Genomic DNA, 11,250 nt, shown 5'->3' on the forward strand with positions numbered 1-11,250 from the left:
TAAGTAACATTTTGTCAGGAGTTTAGCGGTGGTTATCCTATGGAGAGGTTGCCCCCCGAAATTGTAATTTTTTTTCGATTTGCGCTGTCGGGACATCATGCCACACAAGAGAGAAACCATTTGGAAATCTCGCATAAGCGGTCGGTGCTTGTCCCGAGGGTGGCTGTGGTGGAGATGTTCCGCAGCACACAGCCGGGCGCCTGCTTCCTCACTCTGCTGTGAGATTGTTTGACGCGTGTCCATCAAACTGACACCGTACAGTTCTCAGAGTTGGACTTCATACAGATTAAGTGCGCAAACGATCAAGTGTTTACAATACGTGGCGTGAACTAATTGTAAAGTTATATAGTTTAGCTCGTCTAACCTACCCGCTTACTACGTGACATGTTGTAAAATTGTAATTTTTCCTTATACCCCCTCTCCCCCCCTCGCACTCTGACCTCTACCTTACACACACCACACGAGGTCACAGTACTAATTTAAGGCTGAGTCGACCTAGGGGAGACCCCGAACTTGTTCAGTTATCACTCGCCACTGGTCTCAGCCAGAAACAGGGATGAAACTCAGGTTGCCAGGTTCACAGCACAACCACTCCTTATAATGACCCAACAAGCACACGTACACAAGCGTACACAATGCACACGCTGAGACTTACAAACTCACACAACGATGCTCACGTGAGCAGAGGTCATCTGCTGACCTTGTCAGTAATTAGTAATGGTTTCGTTGATAAAGGATATCCCATTGGATCAGCTCTTTTGTGCTGTTCCAGTGGCTCTGCTTGTGACTGCAGAACTCTCGGCTGTGCCGATAAGGTCCACAAGCTCATAAACTGTGTGTGCGAGTCTGTGTGTACATGTGCTCGCGAACAGCAACTTGCCCCAAAAGTCTGTTAAGGCTGTAAAGGAAGATCTGTGTCTTTGTGTACACGTGGCGAGTGGTAGAGCAATGGTTAGCGCTGCTCTAAGAACCCGACGAATCCAGTTCGATTCCCGCTCACGGCCAACACCAGTGATAATTATCTGAACAGGTCCTGGGCCACCTCCCCTAGGTCGATTCAACCTCAAATGAGCACCTGGTGCGGTGTGTAAACATCACCACTGGGGAGACAAAGGCGGTCGGGCTTGGTGCTGGCCACCCATTCCTCCGTGTACCGTACCGGCCTTCATAAGTTCTCGCCAACAGCACTTACCCCAGCAGGCTATACGGGGGATCGTTGTATATGTGTGAATGTGTACATTTGTACGGTTGTACGTACGCCCGTGTGTACATGCGAATGTGTGCACGTGTATGGTTGTACGAGTGTACGTGTGCACGTGTGCACGTGTACGGTTGTACGTACGCACGTGTGCATGGAGATAGGGAGCACAGCCAGCGAGCGACAATGCCTGCTGGGTCTACAATCTGCCAGAAAATCCAAAATTCAGCCGCTCAGCAGTTTCACGGAGAAAAGAACCCTTGCCTGTTCTGACATTAATTAATGATTCCACTGATATGTTTTCTTCTGCTATTGCTTTAATATTGTACTAACATTTTGTACGCAGAGCTGCAGACGTACATCTTCGCTTTGTGTGGTTTTTTTCAGAGCGTCTGAAGCACACATTTTGGGGCCTGAAATTTACGAACGTTTAGCGTCAGAGAAACGTCCAAGTGAGCATGAGGCCGCACCGATCCTCCTTCTTTAATGGTCCTGAGCCAGCGGTGGAAATGGCACGATCCTATGGCAGGGATAGGTATGCTCGTGCGAGGCCACTGTAGCGTACCCTCACGATACGGCGCCCATTCTATCTCGATCCTGGCACGAGCCGAGTGGGAGCAAGCGGGATCCAAACTCTCAATTTTGTAGTCACGAGCCCACTGCTCCGCAGGCCGCGCTGCTGTGCAAGCCACTTGAACAAAGCGGTTGATGGTCACTGTCAATATTTGGTGACAGGGCGCTTATGTAAACGAGCTCATCTGAATTCCGTAAATCTTTCGGGTGACAGTAAATGAGTCAGTTGTCCGCTATGGCGGGTGTTTACAAATCAGCGAGCTGCTCGCGTAAACCAATATCAGGCTTTCCTAAAAGAAAATACAAACATTGCGCAACAGTTTTTTTTTTATTTTTTCCCACGGTGCCCCTGATTAAACCGTGCCTAATGCCATTTCAATAGAGGGTGAGGGCGGTGCAGCAAGTCTGATCAATCTTGGCAGATGAAGATTGACTCGGGAGATCGACTCGTGTATATGTATACGTGCAAATTATATCGTTACCTCGCATTTATACCGAGGCAAGAGAGGCCTGTCACTTAAATTTACAGCGCGGGCGGCAATGCAGGCTGCCTCCGCACGCGATATAATCGACTTATGTGCAAGGGCCGGCTGAACGGTGACTCCTTCCTCCCTGAGGAGGGAGAATTGTTTTCGTCCCAGCCCAGCTCGCCCTGCTGGGTAACGGCGGCGCGCCCATCGCGCCCACGTTGCCTGCGTTGCCGGCATCGCGACAACCCCGCCGTCGCCGGCCAACGAACAATTAAGTCCCTGAAATTCTGCTGTTGCCGCACAGCAAGGAAATTCCCTCCCGCGTCCACGGCGACGATCCGGTCGGCCGGCAGCGGACTCCGGCGCTGTGTCGCTGCTCTCTCCCCGGTGCTAACGCACACCGGGGGGCAATCCGTGCACGGTGCCACCCCGCCCGACCCCTGCCCACCCCCCCTCTCCGCGACGTGGGGAGAGTGCAGCAACGCCTCGCGCTCGGTGCGCTCACCGCTGGGCCCGTTTGCAGCTGCTGCTGCTGCTCGCAATAAAGAGCCAAAAGTCAAAAAGGGGTTGCCTGCTCAACTCGAGCACTCTGGCAGTGCTCGTATGCTACTCGGAGCCCTGAGCCAGAGGTGGAAATTCCACATTCCTATGGCGGAGGGCGAGTCTTTCCATGGGATAAACATTGTTGAATTCCCCTAGAAAGCGGTACTCATTTTTATCGACCCCAAGGGGATGATTGGCTGAGTCGACCCCGTACTAGGATTTGAACTCGCAACCTTCCGATTGCGGGCCGCTCGCCGTACCGCTGAGACACCCGGATGGAGCCCCGGTTAGAAGATAGGCAAAGTCAGCCCGTGGCAGGGAATTGAACTCTTTCTGGCTTCGAGTCAGAGACACACTTTGAGTCTTAGGCTCTAAAACTCGAGATGACTTCTCTAAGTGGTAAGAGCTTCTGTGCAAAGACTTGTATTCGTGCCAGGAGCTGCTCTCTACAATCAGGGAATGCATCCATAGCTGGGAAGTTCTCTGCACCTGAATTGAGTCTCTTTACCGAGTGTATACACATCGTCAGCCATGCTAGATGAATGGCTCCCCAAGCCATCGCCATCTCTCACGATCCTAGCATGTTCACAATCCACCCAACACCTGCGCACGAGCTGATTTCATCGCTCCGTCTCTCCGCAGGACATTCCGTCCGACGCGTGCCATCCCTTGGCTGCCACTCTTGTCACGATCATTGATCGTCGGCCATCTTCCTTACACGCGACGTGCCCTGACCACGCCCGTTTGATTTTCTTAACGCTTTCAACGATTGCCAATTTAATAATCATGATGCAACTTGTAACGCGCACGATATTTCGTGGACGCAAATTCACTGTGTGCCAGTGTAGCTTCTTTAATGCGTGGCTTCTTCTTCTCTGTCTCTCAGTGCAATGCCAATGCATCTCTCCACACTTCTGTTACACTTTTCAGTTTTTGTTCAATGTTTTTGTTACGTTTTTTCGCGTTGCTGACGACAACGTCTCTGCGCCTTACGTTATGTCATGCCACGATACAAAGACTCTCTGGAATCTGGATAGAGAGTGTGTATTTGTATCTTGGGGTGGTTGATGGACCTAGAGAAACTGCATTGTGACGAGAACGCCTGGAGAGGACCCTCTGAAGCTGGCCACGTGTACACAGATGGGGGACCCTGAACGCAGAGAGGTCCCTGTGTACCTGCAGATGGCCTCTGTGGGCCCGTGCGTGAAGACCATTTGTGCGTACACAGTGACCTTTCTGATCAGCCCCTGCGCACGGAGAGCCTATTTTCTAACCTCGTAATGTCACAGGGCCTCGTTGTACAAGCGACCGCTGGGCGGTGCCCAACATCATTGATGGCCCTGAGGATGTATGGATGGACCCCAGCTTTAGTTATTACACGATGCCTGTTGTACCAGACGGCATATTCAAATGTACTTTTCTTCTACGATGAAGTTTACATCGTGATCGGACCTGTCCCATCCTCGTATTGGGCTTCTCGCTAATATCAACAATGCAAAGAGGAACAGATTTCAACATCTCGTAGGGGCGTATCTTCCCTCGTGAACGCTGTAAGATTTCTGCTCGGGAGAAATTAAAACCCCCGGCGCGTCGTCCGGTAGCGGTGGGCCGATGAGCACGCTCAGTGGCATCCAGCAAAATCGAATTATCGTGCGCGTCCACAGCGATGCATTTCCACCGGTGGTACGAAGAGAAGCCTCTCGCGTTGTCTTCGCTGCTGCTGCTGCTGCCGGACTACCGCCGGGCTTGCAATCCACAACAACCGCGCAGTGCCGTGCTGCTTCAGGGCGGCTGCACCCGGAAGAAGCCGACTTCAAAGCCAACCGCTTCGTTTGCCGTCGTCTCTCGAGTGGGCGAACGCGGCCGATCAATCCGAGGCTGAGCGGTTAGGGCAGCCCCTCACCACCACCCCCCCCTCCACGCCTGCGCGTGTGTGCGTGCGTGCCTGTTCACCCAACTCGTAACCAAATTTTGCGCATTTAATCTCGCTGCGTTTTGTTGACGACGCTAAGGTGGGGTGGGTTGGGGAAACAAAATTTAGTCGCCAAAATAAACGATTGCCCCTCTCCCCCGAACACACGCAAGAAATGTGCCGCGTCAGATGGTGGGGGGAAAAAAATCGCCCGGAAAATAACGTTACGTGGCGCACGGATTTTGTGGACGCGGGCGGGCGGGGGGGGTAAGAGAGAGGGTATGTGCAGCGTTTAGAGGTGGCCTTCCTACTAAGTGCTTTGGCCAAGGTTCTGATGTATAGCTGGACGTGCCTGTGTGTGCAGATAGGCTCCAGCCCGTCCTAACACAGCCGTCTCGGCTGAAAGGAAGGTCGCGACCCCTTTTCTCTCTTTATCGTTTAAGCCTGTCCGCAATGTGCCGCGTGGCCGTGATGTCAGTTCGCTTTTTAAAAAACGGAAAGTGCCCCCCCCCCCGCCCCTCTTCTCTACCCCACCTCACCCCTGCCCCTTCTCCTCCTTACTGCTGCCCTCACCTTTCCAGAAGACTGAGAGAAGAAGTCGTGTTTGGATGCACACCGGCGAGATTCCCCTTTGCAAGCATTCATCAACGCCGCCCTCCCGTTTCTACCGCGCTGGGCTGCGGCCCCATTAGTCGGGGACGCGTGGTGGACCTTGCGGGCGGGCGGGCGTGTGTGCGTAACTCGGGGACGGGTTATCAACGTGCAGTTGTGAAATGATCAGCGTGCGGTGGTCTGCAATAATTGGGGCAGAGCCGAGCAGCCGAGAGTCGTGGGGGGGGGGGGGGGGCGTACTGCCGCGCTCTCGCAGCTGCGCCATGCGCGACTCAAACCGCAGTGGCCGAGCCAAATCAATTGCTCGGCACAAGTGCACGTTGGGAGCTGTCTTGTGTGCAGCAGCGGAATCTCTCAGAAAGCCTCCCTGGAGTGCCAGGCCTCTTGACTTTGAAGTTGGACCCCCTGTTATTTCCGAGAGATGTGCACGCGCGCGTAAAACACACGCGCGGGAACACGCGCTGACCAAATGTGTCTCCCTGTGGCCCCAAACATTTACCATGACCCAGAGCACCTGCTCAACGGGGAACTTATCTCAGAGCCTCTGGGCACAAGGCACGGATGTGTTGACCTTTGCGCACGGGGCGAGCTTTTGCGCAGCGAAAAAGCCTTGAGAGGTCACGGAAAAAAAGGGACCCCAACTGGGCCACTCAACCCCAGATACCGCTGCCCTTAATCCGTCAGTGAAGAAGAGCGTGACCCGGCGGCCCTAGTTCGGCCAATGAAGCGCAGCGTTACTGAGCGATGACCGGGGCGCTCGGCCAATCGGCGGCGAGGTCGCAAAACAAACGACCCGCGGTGCGGTCCTCGACGGGGCTCAGTGCCAGGAGGGCGGTCGTCACGTGACCCCCTCCCCCAAAGCCCACTCCCCCTCCCCTTTGTCACCGCGGGTCACATGGGCAGGGGTTAAAGGTGAGAGATTGCCTGGTCAGCGATGGGGTCACACGGCTGGGGAGTTGACGGTCCCTAGTTGCCAAGCAGAGAAACAAAACCCTTATGGTGCCTTCTGTTGTTAAAGCAAAGGGGAGCCAACAGACTGGCATCTCATTTAACGTGGGGGGGGGGGGGGGGGGTTGGTGGGTTTTCTCGTATAATTTTTAGTTTTTCAGAGAAAAAGCACTTCTCCCCGAATGTTGCCATGCATTAATAACCCTACATGTATTAATAACCCCTCAAACATGTTTCTCTGAAGACCGTAAACCAATTTCTCTGAAATCATTACAATATTAAGCAGTGTAATGCATAATGCAGCTCTGCGGTGGGTGTTGTAGTACTGAGGATTAATATTCTGGTTGGCAGCGGGGGAGGGTTAGTGTAATTTAATATAAATATATAAATGAAATTAATGACTTCACTCCCATTAAAATGCCCTCTCGCTCTGTAAGTGTAAAGTATTCCGTGGAAATCTTGTCCAGCAGTTGTGACAAGGCCTACCGGAGGTAGACTGAAAATGAGATAGATCCATTACAGCTCACCACCATTGTCATTAACACTGCCCCATAGTAGACAACATATATCGCAGGCTAACGTTTCCTAAAAATACCTCTTATGCATTAGAGATATCGCGAATATGGGCATGCGAATAACAACAACAATAATTCACAATGGAATTTAAGAAAAATACGGAGAGAAAAAAGGGGAGGAGGCAGAGAGACAGAAGGAGAGAGAGAGAGACGAAGAGAGAGAGAGAGAGAAGTATCAGTGGACAGCGAAGGACACGGCAGGGCTGGGAGGGTTTTGGTCGGAGTGAAAGGTGGGGGGGAGTCGTTTGCCCCTTGAGCTGACAGGTCACGGCGTGGCGGCCAGGCAAACCCGGCCCCATCACTCACGTTTACGGCCCATCTGCCCGCCCGTCAGCAGAGTGGTCAGCAGCTGTCAGCACCAGGCAAATTTATGTCCCCGGCCCAGCTGAAGAATGGCCGCTTCCTTGTCCTCCTCTTGCACTCGGGATTTTTTTTTATGACAGCACCGCAGAATTGGTGCATCCCCATGGCCGCGCGACTCCACACGCTGGCGCACGACTCCGCGCGCGTGCGCCCGTGCGCCAGCGCTTGCATGCGGACGCGCGCATGCACGCACATACGTGCTCGCACTCTGGGGGGGAAAAGGCGGGGTAATAGCGATCGATGCGGGGCAGCGGTTTGTAATGGCCGGCCAGGCGCAGCAGCCGCGCTCGGTCCTTGGTGGGGTTGGGACCTCTGCCGCGCTGCGCGGAACGAGAGGCACCGAGCCGGAGCGGCACGAGTCGCCCCGGCCCTCTCGTCAGCGTCTCGTTACCCACGTGGCGCCACCCGCAGCGCTGGCGTTCGCCGTTGCCCCCGTGGCACCGGTGACACCGCTGCTCCCGTGATACCGGCGTTAGGGTCTCTTTTATTGGAGAGGGGCGCTCTCTTATTATGCTGATCACGGTAGCAATGGTGACATGTAAACCATTAAGTGCACCGATGATGAACTAAACAAAAACAACCTTTTCAACGAATTTCATAATTTTCGTCGCTGACATCACTCGCTCGATGTTCGCGAAGAGCTCACTGCACATCGGAGGCGAAAGGGTGCGCCTGCTTTCGTTCACCTATCCCTGCGCAGAGTTAGTTTACTTATCTTCCGTAATTCATAATCAATGTGGTTTCCGGCTCTAAGCTCACACGCGTGCGTGCGTGTGTGCGTGTGCGCGCACGAGCGTGGTCAGTGAAGGCACCGGCGTTTGTCGGAATTTCTGCTTGGAGCCGAACAAGACTACACTTTGGTGGCGGCGTTGGCGGAGGGAGGGAGCCGCCCCTGTACGCGACACTGGAGCAAGGATTAAGCGATGATCACTTCAGGGCAAACACATTGGCTGGAGTTGTTGTATATATTTAACCCGCCCTTCCGTCAATCAATAGGAGGTGGTTTGGAGCTCATTAAGGCCGGGAAAGGGGAGGGAAGTGACAAAATGAAAATAAGTGAAATGAGCAACTCATTGAGGACAAATTTGGGGAAGCAACATCTCTCGCTTTCGACGGCCAACAGTCCCAAATCCCCTGGCTGGTTTCCCTCTCGCGGAGGTCGGTGTACGTGTCCGCTCCGACGAGAGCCATGAAGCTCCCCCCCCCCCCCCCCGTTCTCCCCAGCAATCATTTCGCCTAAGGTTGTGCGGAATTAATTTTTTATCGCCTGACCTTATGACAACGTTGGGAAATGTATATCTCATTTCGAGTGAAGACACAGCTCGTCAAATAATGCATGACGAGGTGAAATATTTAGGTTGCATGGCATCATGGGAGGAATCCACACTTCACTGCAAGCCCCACCAGGGTGCAATAAACACGCAGCAGCAGCATGATTTATGTGCTACATATGAAAAGCTAATGTAGTCTTGTTAAATTATTTTATATTTATTATATACGTGACATCCCTACAAAAGTGCAAAGCTCCGCTGGAGCATCTACTCATGCAAAGCTGCCCGAATTTTGAGCTACGTAGTGCGCGTGTGTGCGCGTGTGCATGTGTGTGTACTTTGCAAGGATGTGGGGAGAGCTAGTGCGGACGTTAGCACGCCGAGCTACAAAACCGGCAACCAGGGTTCGATTCCTGCTCATTGCCACCAACACCAGGTGATGATTATTTTAACCGGTCCTGGGTCTCTCGCAGGTCAACTCAGCCTCAAATGAGTACCTTGTGCGATGTGTAAATATCGCCACTGGGGAGACAAAGGTGGCCGGGCGTGGTGTTGGCCACTCACCCCCTCATGTGCTGTGCCAGCCTGCATATGTGCTCGCTAACAGCACTTGTCCCAACGACTGTTAAGGCTACACGGGGGATATTTGTTTTTGATACATGGATGGCTCGCCTCAACCGCGGCAGCTACACTGGACCACGAGGGGTGGCGACAGCACGGGGAGGCCCTCATCCAGCAGTGGATAGACAATGGCTGCTGATGATGACTATATATAACCATCTCTCATTTTCTGATGGCATAGAAGCACTTAATAGAGTAGTGGGCAGTCAGTTGTGCACATGGGGCAAAACCCCTGAAACCAAATGGCCTTGGGACCCGTTATGGCAACGTGGGTTTTCTTTGCTCTGGTAATTCTGGAACCAAAAAAAAGCGCTAAATTGGATGCACCCTTTCAAATAAAATCACGCAAAACCAAAAAAAACGCCATTCACGGTGACAACATTGGGCCACGTGCCTCTCCTGCGAGGGAGAGCTGAGACACGCGTTGAGGTTTGAACTAAAGACCCCTTTGCTTAATTGGACGACACTCATCCGCCGAGCGGTCCTCCCGACTCACTCGCTTGCATCGCACCGTCGTAGCATCACGTGCTGTGATGGCGGCGTGTGCTTTACACAAAAATGCAAAGGTCCACCCGTATAGCCTTGACAGGACTGTTGGGGCAAGTGCTATTAGCGAGTAGCACCTTTGAAGGCCGGCACAGCACACGACGGGGTGGGTGGCTTGCACCACGCCTGGGCGCGTTTGCCTCCCAAGTAGTGATGTTTACACATATAACCAGGTACTCATTTGAGGCTGAATTCAGATATTCGTCACTGTTGTTGGCCGTGAGCGGGAATCAAACTCAGGTTGCCGGGTTCGTAGCACAGAGCGCTCCCCGCGACACTGCCGCTCCCCGCACACACGCTCACACACAGCAGTGTGCTTGACGTGTGAATGCAAGTGTGCTCATGGCACCAAGTATTCCTACATAATTGCCCGTTTGAACCTCACGCTGACACAGTTCGAGTGTTTGCACATCTCACCCGGAGGCATCAAACTAACTTTCGTGCTCCCTGTTAGAATGTACGGCTGCAATTTTTGTTTAATGAAGCTATCATTTTATCCGACATGTTCTCGTAAAGCCCTGGTCCTGATGAATGCCCAGCGGCTTGAGATGTTGCCTAATTTGCAGCACGTCTCCCCCCCCCCCCCCCTTTCAGGCTTCATTCTCCTTCACGATGCGAATGCCACGAGCTCCTGCCCGCCGTGACGCTGTCGCTTGCTGTGCGCACGCGACGTGCACACGCGTGCATGTGCACGTCGCGGCGGGCCCGAGTTTAACTCCCAGTGATCGGAACCCGTCCTTAGGCCCTCCCCTCCCCTCGGATGAATGAGCCCCAAACGATAACCTCAACGCATTTGTCAAGAATTGAGAAACTTGCTGCGGTGCGTACGATTCAGGGCTGTGGTTCTTGCTGCACCACCCCTTCGTAAGTCCGGGTAACTTTCCGCTGGTGATTGTTGTTCCAGTAAAACCTCATTTGTCAACATTTGCTCATATCTGTTAGAATAGAACCTTTCACAGAAACACGTTTTTAAAAAATATATATATGTAAAGCAATATATATCAATTATGATAGTCAATAAAAAAAATCTGATCTCTATCAATCCAGTGCTAGATGAAGGCCTCCCCATGCTGTGTTGATCATGGGGTTTGTTTGACTGTACTTCACCTCGCTGGTCATTGTGGGTCGGTGAAGGAGAGGGTGCCCCATGACCAGCACAGATATCAACTCACCACTGATGTTAGCCGCAGCGGGAAATGGTTCAGTGTGTAGTGTTTTATCACTGGGCCACCGCTCACTCTGCTGATTTCAATTACATGTCCACTAATCCCGAAATCATTTTAAAAAAAGTGAGGCATACAATTTGAGCTCATTTGTCCATGATACCTCGCTCGGCTGCCTTTCATGAAACTCTACGGCCAAAGCGTTTTAAAAACATGGCATCTCAAACGCGCCAGCCTTGGCAACCCACCGCGGTTAATATTTTCATCTGTGGAAATCGTCATGTGCATGAAATCTTCAACGGTTGAATCTGGATTTGAGTGGTAAATTAGGGAAGGCATGCCAAGGTGGGTGGCGGGGGAGTGGAGGTGCAGAAGCCTCGTTCAGGGGGCACGGCCTCGGTGCCAGTCAACTGCGATCTACAATTGTCAATATCAAATATAGACCTTGAAGGCCT

General features: G+C 52.7%; 1 long non-coding RNA gene across 2 annotated transcripts in view; it reads right to left on the minus strand.

The window, feature by feature from the left end:
• LOC116942199 (uncharacterized) overlaps window positions 1-7,510 on the minus strand; it is a 111,656-nt gene extending 104,146 nt beyond the window's left edge. For both annotated transcript variants that reach the window (XR_012941619.1, XR_012941620.1), the window contains exon 1: window positions 7,138-7,510. This is a non-coding gene — a long non-coding RNA (uncharacterized LOC116942199). The remainder of the gene's footprint in view (window positions 1-7,137) is intronic.
• Between the last annotated feature and the right edge of the window lie 3,740 nt (window positions 7,511-11,250).

Source organism: Petromyzon marinus, chromosome 13 (assembly GCF_048934315.1).
Source record: "Petromyzon marinus isolate PM22_M1 ecotype Great Lakes invasive population chromosome 13, UKy_Petmar_22M1.pri1.0, whole genome shotgun sequence".
Lineage (NCBI taxonomy): Eukaryota > Metazoa > Chordata > Hyperoartia > Petromyzontiformes > Petromyzontidae > Petromyzon > Petromyzon marinus.